This window comes from Hibiscus syriacus, unplaced genomic scaffold (genome assembly GCF_006381635.1).
Source record: "Hibiscus syriacus cultivar Baekdansim isolate YM2019G1 unplaced genomic scaffold, ASM638163v2 tig00111198_pilon, whole genome shotgun sequence".
Taxonomy (NCBI): Eukaryota; Viridiplantae; Streptophyta; class Magnoliopsida; order Malvales; family Malvaceae; genus Hibiscus; species Hibiscus syriacus.
The window spans coordinates 99,136-117,729 of record NW_024063014.1 but is presented as its reverse complement, the minus strand read 5'-3'; the positions used below and the strand labels follow the sequence as shown (position 1 = coordinate 117,729).

At 35.9% G+C, this 18,594-nt stretch overlaps 1 pseudogene; it reads right to left on the bottom strand.

Annotated features, from left to right (window-relative positions):
* Positions 1 to 16,854, bottom strand: part of LOC120155584 — a 48,648-nt pseudogene extending 31,794 nt beyond the window's left edge.
* Positions 16,855 to 18,594: the final 1,740 nt, after the last annotated feature.

Here is an 18,594-nt window from a genome sequence, read left to right as displayed (position 1 = left end):
TTTCTATAACATATACTCCCCAACTTGAGGGGGAGTGTGAGTTATGTTACGTTTAGATGTAACTATTAGTGTTCTACTTTAACACTAACTCTAGAATTCTATTTTGTGGATAATTATTTGTGTTCTACTTTAACACTAGAATTCTACTTTATAAATGAAATAACCTCTAGTCTATCTAGGACTCATGACAATTGATTGTATAAATATCCCTATTGTATTCTCACAATTTGTTGTGACGTGAATAAAAAGATTTTATTTTTCCATGAATCCTATTTCTACAATGTGTAAGCTTTATGATAGAGAGTAGCCAATGATCTGGTCAATTTTTGTTCAATGACAGCTAAAGTTGGATAAACAATCAAATGGGACGAAGTTCAAGGAATTTAAAAGAAATATACTTGTGGAAACATAGAGAAAACCAATATGAAGTATATAATACCACCAATGAAATCAAACTGCCAGTTCATCTTACAGAACAAGATATTTCCCAGTTCAATCTATACCAAGTTAAAATCCCTATTTGATTGAGAACTTAGGAAACAAGATAAATGGATTCTAAGAAAAAGAAAAGAAATGAAAAGTACCCTGCTTGAATCATAAAAAGAAGGAAAAGAAGCTTTACACTCGTATGTTTTCCCACAAAATTGGCTAAAATTACCAACACGTGAGTGGGGTGTAAAAATGCACCTCCGCACCCATTTACAAGAAGATGCTGCACATGAACTGTGCCTTCTGAAGGAATACACGAATGACGCATATAATGATGCAGGTCCCCAGCAATTCGAAGTTTACACCTTCCTTTTAAGTAATCACATATCAGGTGGGAGACATTCTCGCCCGAAACATTATTCCAGTACCAATCAAGAAGCAAGTGTGGTTCATGGGTCATAATGATAACAAAATCATTTTCACCAAACTGGAAGGAAAACGTAGGATCTCAACTATCATAATGTTATATATAGAAAATATAATAAATAAGCAAAGGAAGCTAAATCTAGGAATAGCCAAAAGCATATTGTGTAATATGTTGTACTAGTGACTGTATATCAATTGGTAATAGTATCAGACTTCAAAAGGTATGCACTAGTTGAAGAACCAAAATTTGTTATCGATCGATTCCATACTATACGAATCACTATTTATGTGCATCAAAGCTAGCATACCTCTTGCCTTGGGCATCAGAATCAAAATGCAGCATACGGAACTCAGAAAATAAACCAGAATTATAGCAATGGGAATACTCTGGAATGCATTAATGCATGAGAATTAATGACACCATAAAAGATATAGGAGTGTTCCATTAAGTTAAAATAAACCCCCCTTCACTTGGGTGTATTTCATAATCTTAGACAAATCAAATGTGAAGTTAACACCAAATGTAACAGACAGATCTTATAAGTAGTTAGTAACAATACCTTGGTCTTTACTAATTCAGGAAAGAACTGGAATTGGTACACATCAATGTCAGCATGGAGTGATAAATCGAGACCGAATACCCACCATCTTTTCGGGAGCTGCAAAGCAAAGTAACTCTTCTTCTGAGGCATAAACCAGCCACCCAACCAGCTCTTGTGGCATATATACCTCATAACATATGAAGTCCATTGAACCAATCTATAAAGTCAAAAGAATAATTCCACTACACATGGTTGAATCTTTAAATAACAATAATAGTACTAAACTTATTCATTAACAAGTACATGAAAAAAATATATACATTTTTTTGAACTTTTCTTACATGCAAAAATAGATCATTCAAGATAAAAGTTGGGACTAAAACTGTTGGTTATAGAGCCCTAAATTGTAACAGCCCGTTTTTACCCCAAATTAGAAACCCTAAAATTTGGGGAAAATTCCCAAATCCCTAATTCGAATCTAGGGACCAATTTGTAATTAAGTTAACATATGTAGCTTGTTTTGGAAACTTTAAGAAGTTTAAGGATTTATAATGTGATTATTTCATTTTTCTTTATATCACAATTCTCACTCCTATTTCTTCGCGCGACCGCTCACTCTGCTTTCTCCTTTTTTTTTTATTTCCTTGCGCCATCTTCATCTTATCTCTCGCACGGCTTTCTTCTTTCCCTCTTCGAGCGTTGTAGCTCTCATCTCCCCTCTATTTTCACCCAGTCATTCGCCAAGCCCTCCACCGTGTTGGGAAATAAAACGAGAACGAGTAATTTCCCTATAACTAGATTACTGAGAATGCGAAATAAAAGACGAAAATAATACCCGAAATTGATAACGGAGTTCAGCCAATTATGCCTACGTCTTCAGACTGCTGCAGATCTTTTACTAAAGAGGGAAAATTTACAGGTGTTTACAAAACACTCACAAAGAAACTCTCTAAACTCTTTAGTATTGGGAGAAATAAATGATTTGGGATGATTTTGAAGTTAAATGGGTTAAGGTATTCATAGTTGAAGCTTAGAGACTAATCTTGTAAATATCCTAAAGTATGTAGGGACTAAAATGTAATTTCCCATTTTTATTTTTAATAAAACTTTGTTGAATTGTATGTAGGCAGTGCTCCCCCACTGCTCCCTTTTTCTGATTTTTAAAGCCACCAATTTTGACTTTTCTTTTCCAACAATCTCCCACTTGAAGGCTGATTTTAATCTGTCTTCATACCTCGATCAATGCAGCAACATTTCTGGTCTTGTTACTCTAGCATGCCAACTGAAGCTGAACACAACTTCAGTTTTCCGTAGTCACCGTCTTTGTTAACATGTCTGCCGGATTTTGAGCTTCACTAATCTTTTCAAGTTTCAAAATCTCATCTTCCAGAAGAGACCAGATAAAATGATATCGTAATTGTATGTGCTTCATTCTGGAATGAAAAGACGGATTCTTCGCTAGATGGATAGCACTTTGACTGTCGCAATACAAGACATTGTTTTCTTGTTTCTTGCCTAACTCTTCCAATAAACTTTGGAGCCAAACCATCTCATTGCTGGCTTCCGTAACAACGACATATTTTTCTTCAGTTGTGGAGAGAGAAACTATCTTCTGTAGTTGAGAAACCCAACTTACTGCAGTTCCTCCTAGAGTATAGACATACCCTGTAGTGCTTCTTCTGATATCGACATTTCCAGCTAAGTCAGCATCTACATAGCCTGTGAGTATCGTATCTCCACCTTTGAAACAAAGTGCTTTGTTTATGGTACCCCGCAGATATCTGAGGATCCATTTGACTGCTTCCTAGTGTACCTTGCCCGGATTATTCATGTACCTGCTAACAGCTCCCACTGCTTGAGCAATATCTGGTCTGGTACAAACCATGTCATACATCAGACTTCCAATTGCTGAGACATACGACACCTTAACCATGTGTGGACATTCTTCCTCCATTTTTGGTGACTGTTCTTTGGAGAGTCTAAAATGAACACCTAAAGGTGTACTTACTTGTTTAGCATCTTGCATGTTGAACCTGAAGAGTACTTTGTTGATGTACTCAGCCTGTGATAACATCAAAGTCCCCAACTTTGTGTTTCTCTTAATCCTCATCCCAAGAATCTGCTTTGCAGCGCCCAGATCCTCCATAGCAAACTGCTTCGACAATTTTTGCTTCAAGTATATAATCTATTGCATGTCTGAGCTGTAACGTGCATGTCATCAAAGTACAATAATAAAATAATGAAGTTGTTGTCGAACCTCTTGATGTAGCAACAATGATCTGTTTGGCATATGGTAAAACCACTGCTACTCATGAAGCTATCAAACTTCTTGTTCCACTGTCTAGGAGCTTGTTTTAAACCATACAAGCTCTTCTTCAACCTGGATACCAGATTTTTCTTGCCTGCCTCTATAAAGCCATCCGGCTGCCTCATATAGATTTCTTCCTCCAAATCATCATGAAGGAAAGCTGTCTTTACATCTAACTGCTCAAGATGTAAATTCTCTACAGCTGCAATTTTCAACACCAGTCTGATTTTAGACAATTTTACGTCTGGAGAAAATTTCATTGTAGTCAATACCTTCTTTTTGCTGAAAGCCTTTGACAACCAATCTTACTTTGTAGCGTTTGCTCCCATCGTGCTCTTCTTTGATCCTGTAAATCCACTTGTTATTGAGCGCTTTCTTTCTTGGTGGTAATTCAGCTAATTGCCACGTCTGATTTGACATAAGCAAGATCATCTCATCTTTCATGGAAGACTCACACTTGACTGAATCCTCTACCTGCATTGCTTCATCATAGTACTCTGGTTCACCATTGTCAGTCAGCAACAAGTAGTGCAAAGAAGGAGAATAACGTTGGGTTGGTTTAGGAATTCTGGAGGAACTTCTCAATTCTGGTGTGCATGGTTCTTCTTGAACTGCTTCAGGACTGATTTGAACATCATTTCCAGAAATCTCCTCAAACTCAGCAAATTCTTTTGTTTCAGCTTCGGTATTGGAGCTACTTGATTCTATGGTTGACCTGTCTTTGTATATCACATTTTCATTGAAAATGACATCTCTGCTTATGATGATCTTTCGATTTTCGTAGTCCCAAAACCGGTAACCGAACTCATCACCACCATAACCAACAAAGGCACATTTGTTGGACTTGGCATCAAGTTTACTTCTTTCAGCAGAATTTATGTGTACATAAGAAATACAACCAAACACTCTAAAGTGTGAAAGGTTTATTTCTTTCGTGCTCAAAACTTCCTCTGGTATTCTGTCATCCAAGGGAACTAAGGACCTACGGTTGATCAGGTAAGTTGCAGTTTTGATAGCTTCAAACCATAGAAATTTGGGCAATCTGGAATGTATCCTCATGCTTCTGGCACGTTCATTCATAGTTTGTTCATGCGTTCTGATGTGGTGTCATGGGAACTGTTGTCTCCATCTTGATCCCATTGTGGTCTCATGGGAACTATTTTTGTACTCTCCTCCATTATCAGATCTCAACCGCTTGACTTTTAAACCAGTCTCATTTTCCACCATGACCTTCCATTTTCTGAAGGTATCAAATACTTTTAATTTCTTCTTCAGAAAATAAACACACACCTTCCTTGTTGAATCATCGATGAAGGTGACATAATATAGTGAGCTTGCAGGAGATGGAACTCGAGATGGTCCCCATACATCAATATGAACCAACTCTAACTTTTCTTCCTTGGGTGTCTTGACAATCTTTGCAAAACTGACTTTCTTTTGTTTGCCAAAATGCAATCTTCACATAGTCTGACATCTACATTTTTTAGATCCGACAGCTTCCCTTTTGAAAAAAGTGTCTTTATCTCTTTTTCGCTCATATGACCAAGCCTTTGGTGCCATAGGTTTGATTTTCCATCAGCATCTGCTACTGTAATGATATTCTCTAAATTTGAGGTTACATAGAGAGTATCAGTCTTCTTACCACGAGCAATGATGAGTTCTCCTTTGGTAATCTTCCATTCACAGCCTGAAAATGTTGTATTATATCCTTCTCCATTAAGTTGTCCTACATAAATTAAATTTCTTTTGAGGCCTAAAATATGTCTCACTCCTTTCAGCTTCAAGGTGGTCTGGTTTGGCAACTTTAGTCGGATGTCTCCTTTTCCGACAATCTTCAAGGTTTCATCATTAGCTAGATGAACTTTCCCAAAATCACCACTGACATAGTTCTCCATGATTTCTTGGCATGGGGTGGAGCGGAAAGATGCCCCTGAATCCAAGATCCATGATTCAATCGGACTGTTGGCGCTTAGAATCATGACATCACCTGTCTTATCTGCCATGTTTGCAGATTCCTGTGCATCGGTATCTTTATTCGGTGCTCGACAATCTCTTTTAAAATGACCATTCTTGCCACAATTATAACAATTATAATCTTTCTTTCCTTTCTTAATTTTTCCCTTCTGGATTTGAATCTGCCACGATTTGAATTTCTTTCATAAGTTCTCCCTCTAGAATTCGTGTGCAAGGCTGAGGAGGTTGACGCTTTACTCGATTCTCTACGTCAAATTTCTTCGCTCAATACCAGATCCTGAACATCGTCGAATTTCAATTTAATGTTTCCCGACGAGCTGATGACTGCTGTAACAGTAGCATTCTAACTATCTGGTAGAGATGATAAGAGAATTAAAGCTCGAACTTCATCATCGAATTCAGTTTCCACATAACTCAACTGGGTTGTGATTGTGTTGAGTTCATTTAGGTGTTGAGCCACTGATGCCCCTTCCGCCATCCGCAAATTGAATAATCGCCTCATTAACTGAACTTTGTTTGAGGTTGATGGCTTCTCATACATACTGGAGAGAGCCGCCATAAGACTCGCAGTGGTCTTTTCCTTTGCTATGTTGAAAGCAACATTTCGGGATAACGTCAGTCGGATAACTCTGAAGGCTTGACTGTTGAGAATAGCTCAGTCTTCATTCTTCATGCCCTCTGGTTGCTTTCCTGAGAGAGGTTGATATATATTTTTCTGGTACAGAAAATCTTCAATATGCATCTTCCAAAAGCCAAAGTCTGTACCATCAAACTTTTCAATTTTCACATTCCCTTCGTCAGCAGCCATCGCTCCCACTCGAATCTGGCTTCGTTTAGATTGTTTATGACAATTCTTGTGAACCAGCATGTATTAGAACACATTCGTCGACAAATTCGTATCGCCTATTTTTTTTTACTATTAACGAAATTCATTATTCACGTGAATAGTAATGAATAATAACCTCGCACAAAAAATTGACAAAATTCACAACCAAAAGCTCTGATTACCATTGTTGGGAAATAAACAAGAACGAGTAATTTCCCTATAACCAGATGACTGAAAATGCGAAATAAAAGCGGAAAAATAATACCGAAATTGATAACGGAGTTCAGCCAATTATGCCTACGCCTCTGGACTGCTGCAGATCTTTTACTAAAGATAGAAAATTTACAGGTGTTTACAAAACACTCACAAAGAAACTCTCTAAACTCTTTAGTATTGGGAGAAAGAAATGATTTGGGATGATTTTGAAGCTAAATGGGTTAAGGTATTTATAGTTAAAGCTTGGAGATTAAACTTATAAATACCCTAAACTATGCAGGGACTAAAATATAATTTTCTATTTTTATTTTTAATAAAAAAATTGGGGCACCGAATTGTATGTAGGCGTTGCTCCCCCACTACTCCCCTTTTCTGATTTTTAAAGCCACCAATTTTGACTTTTCTTTTCCAACACACCGGTGAAGCCTAGTCGTTCGATCGTGATCCTTCCATTGTCCTTTGCTTTGTTGCTTCGTCGTTCGCATCTCGGTAAGGGAAATCGAGACACAACTTTCGATTGAGCCAACCACGGTTGTTTGTGATCATTCGATTGGCCGTGTACTCGTTGAGGTTGTAGAATGTTAGCAGCTCATTTGTATAGTTGGGTTATAGCCGTGAGTGTAAGGATTTGTAAATTTAGTTTGGTGGTGGCAGGGAGTGTGTTAATGCTAATGCTAGTTGGTATTTCTATATTGAAGCCTTTGTTCGAATCGACAATTTTTAATTGGATTGGAACCCCGCTGCTCGATTTTCTCGTATTGAACCAAATATTTTTTTACATTATTATTATCGTAAAATATATTCGAAAACATTGAATTGAGATATTAAAGCGGATATCTTGATTTTTGCAGGAGTTATCGAAATCGGAATTACTTTTCCGTTGTCGTTACCCACGAACTTCGAACCAAATTAAGTTGCTCGTGTTGACCGTGAGTGTAATTAGTAAATTTTCAGTGCGTCTGATTTTGTAGTTAAACATATAATAATTTATTAATTATTAAATATTTGTCATAGACATTGATTCGGATCGATCTACGGATCGAACAGATCATGGGAAGTGTTATTAGCGTCGTTAGATGTCTGTCAAGGTATGTCTCTATCTGATACTAAAATCTTGTATGTGATAATTTGTTTGATTGTATGAAATTGAGTGGAAACATGATTATTTTGTGGTGATGTTGAATTAATTACATTTTGGATAAGCATGTTGATTAGAAGTTGATTTCGAGCATGATGGTTTTTTGATATTGTTGTATCAGTTGAAAATTCAGAAACTTGTGTTATGTGACATATGATATTTAGCAGATTTGGATTATGCTATGTGTTCAGACTCGGAGATCATGTAATTGTATTCTCATTCGGATCAAAACGGAATTTGGATATATTATATTCCAGTATATGTTATTCAGATATGTGTTATTCAATCGGATTTTGGATATGTGTATTATTTGCATGTCATATTTAGACGAATTTTGATAAGGGAAGTTCAGTGCATTCACTCGACAGAGTGAATGTCACTTTTTTTTGGATTTGGTGGCCTCTACCTTTGTGACATATCCTACTCATATGGTGTGTTTTAATTGTAGATGGTGTGGTTTTAGGGAACCCATTATTCGAGGTGTGACAGGAGTACGAGCGGGTGCATGAGCATTTGCATACCTTTAAATATTTGATTGTCATTGTTTGATTCGAAATGTGATTATTATTGTTTGGTTCGAGTTATACTATGATTTGAGTATGTTGCACTTTAGAGACACCCCTACAATTTTTTCTTCAGAACTCAGATTTAGGTGAACCAATACTTGGAGGATTACATCATTTATTTTCAGAAAAATTACTATTTTGAGTATGGAACTTTACTCAGATTTTTTATTTCAGATTTATATTCATAACTTTATTTTATGGTTATTACTATTATTATTTATGTAATTTGGGACTTTGAATACTATAATTATTTTTGGACCGTTCATGCATGACTTTTCAAATATTATTTTTTATCGGATTTTACTTTGACATTTATTTTAATAAAATTATGAAGTTGAAATTTGAGAATTGTTTCATTAAAGTATAGTGTAAGTTTTTAAGTTTTAAATTGAACATGGTTTACTCGAGGGAAAATTTATTTCAATTGAACTATCTAGATTCGACCTAATTCTCTTAGGTTGGATCTAGTGGTTTACATAAACATTAGGCAATTAGTTCAAGTTTCAAATTTAAATTTAAAATTAGTTTGTTAAACTTATCTCTAGTTTGTTGCAGAGTTTTTTTTTTCTAAGGTTTTATAAGTTAGGGAATTTCTCTAAGTTGTAAGTTAAGTGAGAAGTAAATAAAAAGTCTTAAAGAGAATTTCCAGATTATCTAAAACTCACATGGTATCAGTCTAGGTTTTATCGTTGTTTTTCATTTTCGATAGCTCCTTCATCGTCCTCGGAAATCAATTCTGGCAGTAACAATCATCCTACCAGTGATATTCTTGCTGATTCTTCCACCTCTGTAACCGTTCACAAACTTATAGGCCACAATTACCTTCAATGGTCCCAATCAGTTAAGATGTACACCACGAGCAGAGGCAAACTTAGCTACATCATAGGCGGGGCTGCCAAACCTGATAACACTGATCCTGGGTATGAACGATGGCTTCAAGACAATAGCCTAGTGATGTCCTGGCTGATCAATACCATGTCTCTAGGATTGGTGAAAACTTTTTACTATGTGATACAACCCATGACATCTGGTGCGTTGTCAAGGAGACGCATTCCAACACTGATAACATATTTGAGTTGTTTATGATTGAGAGTAAAGCCTCTGATCTCAAGCAAGATGACCTTAGTGTTACTCAATATTATAACACGTTGAACATGTATTGGCAGCAAATTGATTTAAGTGAGACTAATGCATGGACTTGTGTGACACATGTTGCTCTCTACAAGAAAATAGTGAACTACAAACACATTTTCCAGTTTCTTAATGGATTACATAAAACCTTGGATGTTGTTCATGGCAAAATTCTAAACACCAAACCTCTTACTTCCATTACTGAGGTGTTTTCCAAGGTGCGTCGTGAAAAAAGTAGATGGACCCTGATGATGGTCGAGTCATTGCCTTTGGATGCATTTGCCATGCTCACACACTCTGTCAATTCCAGGAAACAAAAGACTGGTCGACCGTGGTGTGACCATTGTCGTCAGGTTGGCCATCTCAAGGAAAATTGTTGGAAATTACATGGTCGACCTGCTGATTGGAAACCTCAACGCCTCCTAATACAATAGATTGTTTTTACCAGTGTCACACAATCAGAGTCATCCCTCAATTTCAATCAGCAACTTGTTGAACTCCAACAACTGATTTGACAAAATTTGTATTTTGTTGACCCAGCATCTACAACCATCAATCAATCTGGTAGTGTTTTCCTTCTTACCATTACTTCTTCATTTTCGTGGATTGTGGATTCAGGTGCCACTGATCATATGAAAGAGAATCGATAATTGTTCACTGATTTCAAACAACCTATTGATCAATGATTTGTGAATATTGCTGATGGGTCTTTAACAGAGGTTAAAGGAATTGACACAGTTGCCATTACTAAGGATCTTATGCTCCAATTTGTTTTATTTGTCCCTAAGTTGCACTACAACTTGTTGTCAGTTAGCAAATTGTGCAATGATCTCCACTGTTTTGCTAATTTCAATTCTCATGGTTGTGATTTTTCACGAAATGGACTTGGAGAGGGTGGTTGGCAGTGTTGAAATGTGTAGTGGTCTTTACATTATTTAAGGTTGTTCTTCTCCTCCACGACAAGCTCGATCATGATGTTCCTTTTCTTCTATTTGTCTCTCTTCCCCTTTGCCATCCTTAAATTCTAATGAAACAATATTGTGGCATTTTTGCCTAGGTCATCCGAATTTTCATTTCTACAAAAATTATTTCATACATTGTTTATCAATAAAAAAGCAACTTCATTTACCTGTGATGTATGTCCCCTTTTACTGCCAATTCAGAAGTACGTGGCATATGGCTGGCTTATGCCTGCATTCAAGCCTTTTACTGCCACGGTTGATACCTGCTACATTCCTAAAACTATTGATGAGGCCTTAAAGGATCCTAGGGGGAGAAATGTTGTTGAAGAGGAGATTAAGGCATTGGAGGAAAACAAGACTTAGATTATGATTAATTTACCTCAGAGAAAAAGGACAGTAAGTTGCAAGTGGCTATGTACAGTTAAATATAATACGGATGGGAGCATTCAACGATTCAAGGCCATGCTGGTGGCGAGAGGGTTCACTCAGTCGTACGGGATTGATTATCAATAAACATTTGCACTGTTTGCAAAACTCAACACCATTTGAATATTGTTATCCCTTGTTGTAAATTTAGATTGGCCACTTCATCAGCTTGATGTTAAAAACGCTTTCCTCAATGGTACCTTGGAGGATGAAGTGTATATGCAGAAACCACCTGGCTTGTATTTGACTTCGGATACAGCGCAAATTTGCAAGCTTATGAAGTCTTTATACGACCTTAAGCAGTTATCACGTGCTTGTTTCGAGAGGTTTTCCAAAGTCATTCTACAATTCGACTATCTTCAGTGCCAAGCTGACCACACGCTATTTTTAAAACAACTCTCGGGAACAAGAAGGCTATTCTATTAGTTTATGTTGATAATATAATCATCACTGGTGATGATTCTTTTGAAATTTCGAGGTTGAATAACTTTTGGCAAAGGAGTTTGAAATTAAGGGCCTTGGTTCATTAAGGTATTTCCTATGGATGTGGCTAGAACAAGTAGTGGTATTGTGATAAACCAAAGGATATATGTATTGGACTTGATATCCAAAAATGGTATGATACCCATGGAGTACAACTTAAAATTCAAAATCAATGGTGGTGGTCCTCCAATTGACAAGGGACACTATCAACGATTGGTAGGTAAGCTTATTTACCTATCCCTTACAAGGTCGAATATTGCTTTTTCGGTGAGCATTGTAAGCCAATTTATGAGTAATTCCAAGGAGGAACATCGAGGGGCAGTAATCAGAATCTTAAGATACTTAAAAATGACACTTGGTCATGGATTTTTTTTTTTTTTTTTGCGAAAAACTCGAGCAGGAAAGTAGAAGTTTTCACAGATTCTAACTGGGCTGGTGAACTCACATCCAGGAGATCAACAAGCGGGTATTGTGCTCGAGTTTGGGGCCATTTAGTGACATGGAGAAGTAAAAAAAAACAGAATGTGGTTTCAAGGAGCAGTGCAAAAGCTGAGTTCCGAGCATTGACACAAGGGTTGTGTGAAGGAATTTAGGTACAACAATTGTTAACAGAACTGGAGTTAAGTCAAAGCACTGTTTTTAAGCTCAATTGTGATAATCAATCAACAATTAGTATTGCAAAGAGTCCGGTGCATCATGATAGGACAAAGCATGTAGAGATAGATCATTTTATTTCTGAGAAGGTTACAAATGGGATTGTCAAACTCAACTATGTTTCTACTCATCAACAGCTAGTTTATGGACTCACCAAGGCACTTCGAAGAACTACCTTTGATGAGCTTACATCCAAGCTGGGTCTCTACAATGTATACTCCCCAGCTTGAGGGGGAGTGTTGATTATAGATCCCTAAACATTAGGCAATTAAGCTCAAGTTTCAAATTTAAATTTAAAATTAGTTTGTTAAACTTATCTTTAGTTTGTTGCAGAGTTTGTTTTCTAAGGTTTTATAAGTTAGGGAATTTCTCTAAGTTGTAAGTTAAGTGAGTAGTAAATAAAAAATCTTAGAGAGAATTTCCAGATTATCTAAAACTCTCAAAAACATATGACCTACCATGATTTCCAGGAATGCCGAAACACTGGGGTCCTTTGTATTCCTTGAGTTCAGATACCCCTTTTGGTAATTCGGGCTTGTTTACAGCTATGTGATCTGGTTTGTACCAAGCTGAAGGCTGGAGAGAATATTGAAAAGGACAAAAAAGATGCCTTTCATATGTAAACCTTGACGGATTAGGATACCTACACATAACCACTTTATGAGTAATAAACTGTTAATGAGAAATTGAGAATACTATATGACCAAATCATCAACCACACATTACAACTACGATAAAGGTTAAGCTTCATGAATAAAAAAACAACCAATAAGAAAAAATTGTCAAGTAAAGCTACAAATTGTACCGAAGACAGAGAACTTACGCAAGATCTCCTCCAATAAGTAGCAGTTCCCCACGTGGTAGCTTAAGCACAGTATCATCTTTAATTAGCCTCAAGGAAGGTTGAGCAAGTAGTTGAGCCACAGCATATGATGAGTTTCAACCATCACCAGTATCAGCCATGAAATCAAACCATAGATCTGTCTTTTCACTTAAATGATCATAAAGAAGATCATCTTGTTCAGCTCCTTCATGAACCCTGCTCATTGCAGCCTAACAAAGGCAAAAAAGGATTTAGGAAGTCATTTGTTGATGGAATATTTATCCAGAGACTTAAAACACTGTAAAAAAACACATTAATGAATAAATACCAAATTTTTGAACTAAACCTGCATCATTCGCATGTCAAATCGACCAACAAACACAGTTACTGATACTAAGAGGTCAAAAACAGTCTTGAACAAGTCAGCTGATGTTCTGGAAAATTTAGGATAAGCATACTAAAGTTAAAAGACTGAAACATTTTCCCTTCTACCACATAGTGAAGAAAAAAATAAATGTAGAAGGTAAAAGAAAAAAATATTAAAGATTTACCCTGAATACCAAGGAACCATATCTAAGAAATCTGGTCATCTGATTCTTGTTTAGCTTCTCATATTCTTCAACAGACACAGGGTGAGTAAGAGCCCGCCTAGATTTGATGTAGAAAGTAAAACGAAGAAATAAGATATAGAATAAGGATCAAAGCATGTAGAAGAAAGTGCATCTGAATCTTATAAAAGATACAAATCTTAGACTCAGAGACTGATATGATTGATCTAAAGGATGAATAATCAAGACATTCGGAAACGATTATCAATAGAATAATCATGAGTGTACAGTACAAATGCCATGAAAATGAAACTCAATGCAAGAATACCAAACAGTCTAAACAGTGGAGCCCATGCAAGATATAGTACAATTCTCATTCAAGAATATGCAACCAACACAAGTAGTTCACACATTTTAGAACAAGCTAATATGCTCCTACCCACCCTGTTGACCTTTCTACTACATAATTGACAACGTAAAGGCCGATAAATGTAGCCCACAATGAGTATATGGGAGAAATTTCATCTGAAGGACCTGGACATGAATTGCTGCAAGCTATCTGCAAATAAAATATCAAGAGGCGAATATGTAGTAAGGATTAAAACTGAAAAAATAAACTGACCATAAGAATACTAAGAGTTGTACAGATAATTTAAACCTCATATTCAATAAGAACCTTACCTCACCATAAATTACCCACTTTGACAAAAGGGGATAATCACTTGCAGAGCCAACTGGAGCAAACCAAGAGGAGCAGACCTGGTCTTTCAACTCATTCATACGAAGAAAATTTGCAAGCCATGTGTTTCTTTCGCCTTTTCTCTAAAACCAATTAGAATTTTTTTGTTCAAAAGGTCTCTTCTTTAACACAGCATGGTTGCCACAATGACTATAAAATACACAACAGGCTATGCTAATAACCTACAAAGGGCGAGATAAGAAAATACCTATCAGAAGAAGCATTACACAGGCTAAAACCTGTAATGTAAATAAAAGACCATCATACACATCTTCAACACTTACAGTACAATTCTGGAGAATGGTCAAAAGTTCTGGTGTCCTTCCGACCACACGAGAAATAAGACCAAGATACCAAATTAAGGTTTAATCCAAGTCAATAGTGAAGTATTTATTAAAGGACCTATTAAATGAAGTCTAAAGTCAAGACTCCAATATTTATCCTAATATATTAATTTTAAATTTTATTTTATTAGTCAAAACAATATTCTGAAAAACCAAAAATTGTTTTCATTATCTTTTCTAATTAAACTAAATTAAGGACCTAATTAAAAAAATATTGATGAATCAATCCACCAATACATATTGCTTTATGAGATTGGCGGGAGTAAATCCGATTAAAGTTTGATGGTTGGGGTTTGGGCCCAAGAAACCCTTCAAGGCGACTTCCTTTTGATCTCAATTTGCATGCATTGAGGAAGAAGGGAATCTTTTCGATTATTCGTTCGAATATTGTCTCTAAAGCTGAATCATTTCTTTGTATATGAAAAGATCCTTCGGATTAATAGTAAATAAATTTAATCGAAACGAATTAAAAAATTTCTTCTGTGATCTACTTTAAAAAATAATTACAAATGATTCTAAAACCAGAAGCAAAAAATATTTAAAGCGGTATCTTTTACTTAATAATATATTGTTAGGTCTTAATACACTTTTAGTGTTTAAACTATATCTCAAAATACAATTTGGTATCTAAAGAATATTTTGTTAATAATAGATGTTTAACGTTTTTTCCGTTACACTTTTAGGTGCATACCATTATATTTTTTAAACTTGTAGGTGTCTATCGATATATTTTAATTTTTTTTAAAAAATTTTAATAATAAAAATATTATTTTTTAAAAAAAGAAAAAATTAATAAAAACCAAACCCCCTACATTGTCCTTTTTCCTCCCATTCCCCACCATCGACAACGAAGGGTCACCATCGGTTGAGTTTTGTTCGGAGCAAGAAGAGAAATTCAATGGTGGTGGTCGTGTAACGGACGGACGGTTATGGCGTCGAAATCTTGAAAAACAACAAAGAAAAATCCTAGAAATCTGGTGATTGTGGGGGACTGAATTTATGGTCGTGAATATGAGACGATTCTGATGGTGTCAACGGTGATGACCACGAACCGAGACGACAAAAGATGTAAAATTTAGGTTTTTGTTTTTTTAATTATAATATTAAGTTTTTTAATAACATAATTTTTAAATTTTATACACGTGACATATGTCATATAATGGCCGAATTTAAGACATTACGGTCCATACACCTAAAATTGTAATGTTAAAAACTTTAAGCACCTATTGTTAACAAAAAAATTCTTTAGGCACCAAATCATTTTTTAGGTATAGTCTAAGCACTAAAAATTATATTAAAACCTATATTGTTATATTAAAAAAAATTCTTTCATAACATTTATATCCATCTTAAAATCTTCAAAGGATCTTAGGAGTATCTTCAAATTTTTAGTCTCATATGTACCGCGGGGATTATGAAAAATTCAGAGGAACTTCTTTAAAGAAATGATCTCGAATACTTAACATTCATTAGAAAGTTGTGTTATTTTGACATGACCTCTAACAGACATACGTGATTTAATAACTAAATCTATTGTCAGTTGACCATATTCATTGAGCATATACGCTTGACACCAATACTAGGGTTCCTATAAAGTTTCTTGATCAAAATTGAGAGAAGGAAAAAAACCTATTATTCTCCTTCGTAATTTACTTCTCCTCTACCTCCATATGGAGACATAAGATTTAGACATCGACCAATGATTAATCTCTCATGGATTGTGGCTCTTCGCTCAAACACTAAGTTATAGATACTTATTTTTGTTTGGGGTTTAATTTTCCTTTTGATTTTATGTTAGATTAGATGAATTTATATGTATATGCTTATTATTAGCTACTATTACTATCGTTAATTATTATTAGTATTAATATAATATTAGTTTTTATATGATATTTAGTTATTTTTAATTAATATTTAAATAAGTATTTATGTACGTTAAAACATTAAAAAATACTAATGTTTTTGTATTGTTTTTATTTTGCAGATTACGTAATCACAACCCAATTTAAACTGAATACAATCTACTTAGTAGGCCCAAACGACAAAGTCCAAACAAGCTAAGGGTTTTAGGAACCCTAGAGATTTCACGCCGCCAAACAAGAAAGAAAACACGAGATTGATGCAAGCCATTGGATCTGGCCTTTCAATTTAACCACTCAAATTGATGTAGATATATTTTAGGGAAGCTAACCCTAGAGATCGTTCGTATTCAGTCATCATCACCTTCCAGAATGTTTCATGGAGATTGGCCCCGGCTGTCGTGCGTGGCCTCACGCGGAGGCTTTTGAGCTCCTTCACGCGCTCTCCGATAAACACCATGCTCGTGCACCCAGTCGTGGTTTCATCATTTGATTGTCAATAACTATGCCACATCGGCTGCACATATCTAGGCACCACTTGCACTACCAGACGTGTGCATGATGGCCACACCACTGGTACCCCAAATGCCACAAAGATGAAATTGATAGAATAACAAACTTGGCAGAGGAGAAACATACCCAAAAAATATAAGGAAACTCATGAATATATAACCTACAAAAAAAATGATCATCAAAACGGGGGAAGAAACGAGGGAAATCAAGAACCATTTCATCACCAGAAAAGAAAAACAAAAAGTTATATTAAAAAAAGCGAGAAAAGAGAGAGAAAAGAAAATCCAAAGTTTCACACCCCCAATTTTTAATATAAATTTATTAAATTAATTAATTAAATTTTTAAAGACTAAACTGTAAGATTTTGAAACTTTTTGAGTTAGTTTTAAAAAATGAAATATTATGGTTGAGGGGGCTTGAACCCATTACCCTAAGGTCATGGGTGCCATGCCCTATGCTCCTGTTTGTGTATTTTTTAATAATATATTTTATTATAATTTGGTTGGGTTATATACCCAAAAAACCAAAACCCTCTAGCGTGAGAAAATCCCCAAAATTTTTCTCCAATCCCTAGCCCGTCGTCCTCCCTCTGTTGATCTACCCTACTCGGTCGACGATGCAGGTCACCACCACCTCTAATCGAAGAACCAGGTCATCGCGACGCAACCACAACCAATCATCGAAGTTAAACATCCGTCATTTTTCGTGGGTGAGCATTTGAAGTTTCGAAGAACCCCTCGTCGCTGCTCATATTTTCCTCGTTTTCGATCGAATCCGATGTAGTGTTGCCTCACCACCCCCAGCATTGTGTTCCCCGACCATTTTTGACCAAAATGCAATCGGTAAGTGAGGTTGTCACCGTCATTTTCATCTGTCCACCGTCGAGGTAAGAGTTCAACCATTTTTTTTCTTTTGATTTTGTTGATTTTAGCTTGATTTGTGCGTTGATATGGTTGTGTTTTGGCGTTTGGATGCTCCCTGTGTACTCGACCACCACCCCCGATCGTTTCTGGCATCTCAAGCGCCGCCGCACGCCACCACGTGTGTGTGGGACTCGTGATATCTCATAAAAGAAACCTTCTAGAAATGGTCCAGGTGGACCGAACCAGCCCAACTTGGTCTGAATCGGTTAGTTTGGCCGAATCGAGTTAACTCGGATCGAATCGGTTTGAGTCAACTTGAATCGAACTGAGTCAACTCGAATCGAACTAAGTTAACCCGAACCGGTCTGACCCGTTGACTTTGACCTGAACATTTAACTTTGACTTTTACCAGTTTGACCGTTGACTTTAACCAAAAAGTTAAATTTTTTAAAAAGTCATATTTTATGTTTTTCGATGTTCTGAGTTCGAATCTGAAGTCCGTTTCACCAAATTCGAACTTGACAAATTGTTTTTCAGCATTTTATCTTGTAATTCGATCTATTTTTCCCGATTAAGATCCGTTTTTGATGTAATTTATTTTGTCATGCATCCGAGACATTATGGTACGTGGAATTAAAGTTTGAGAGTAATCGATTGAATTAAAATGATCTACCGATGTGGTTTTAAGATCGAGGTAATACTTTATTACCCTATACATGCTTTATGGTACATGTTGTTGATTTGTTAATGCATGATTAAAGTTATTGGTCAATTACATAGAGTTAATGATTGATGGACTTGAATTGAATATGGTATAAACACAA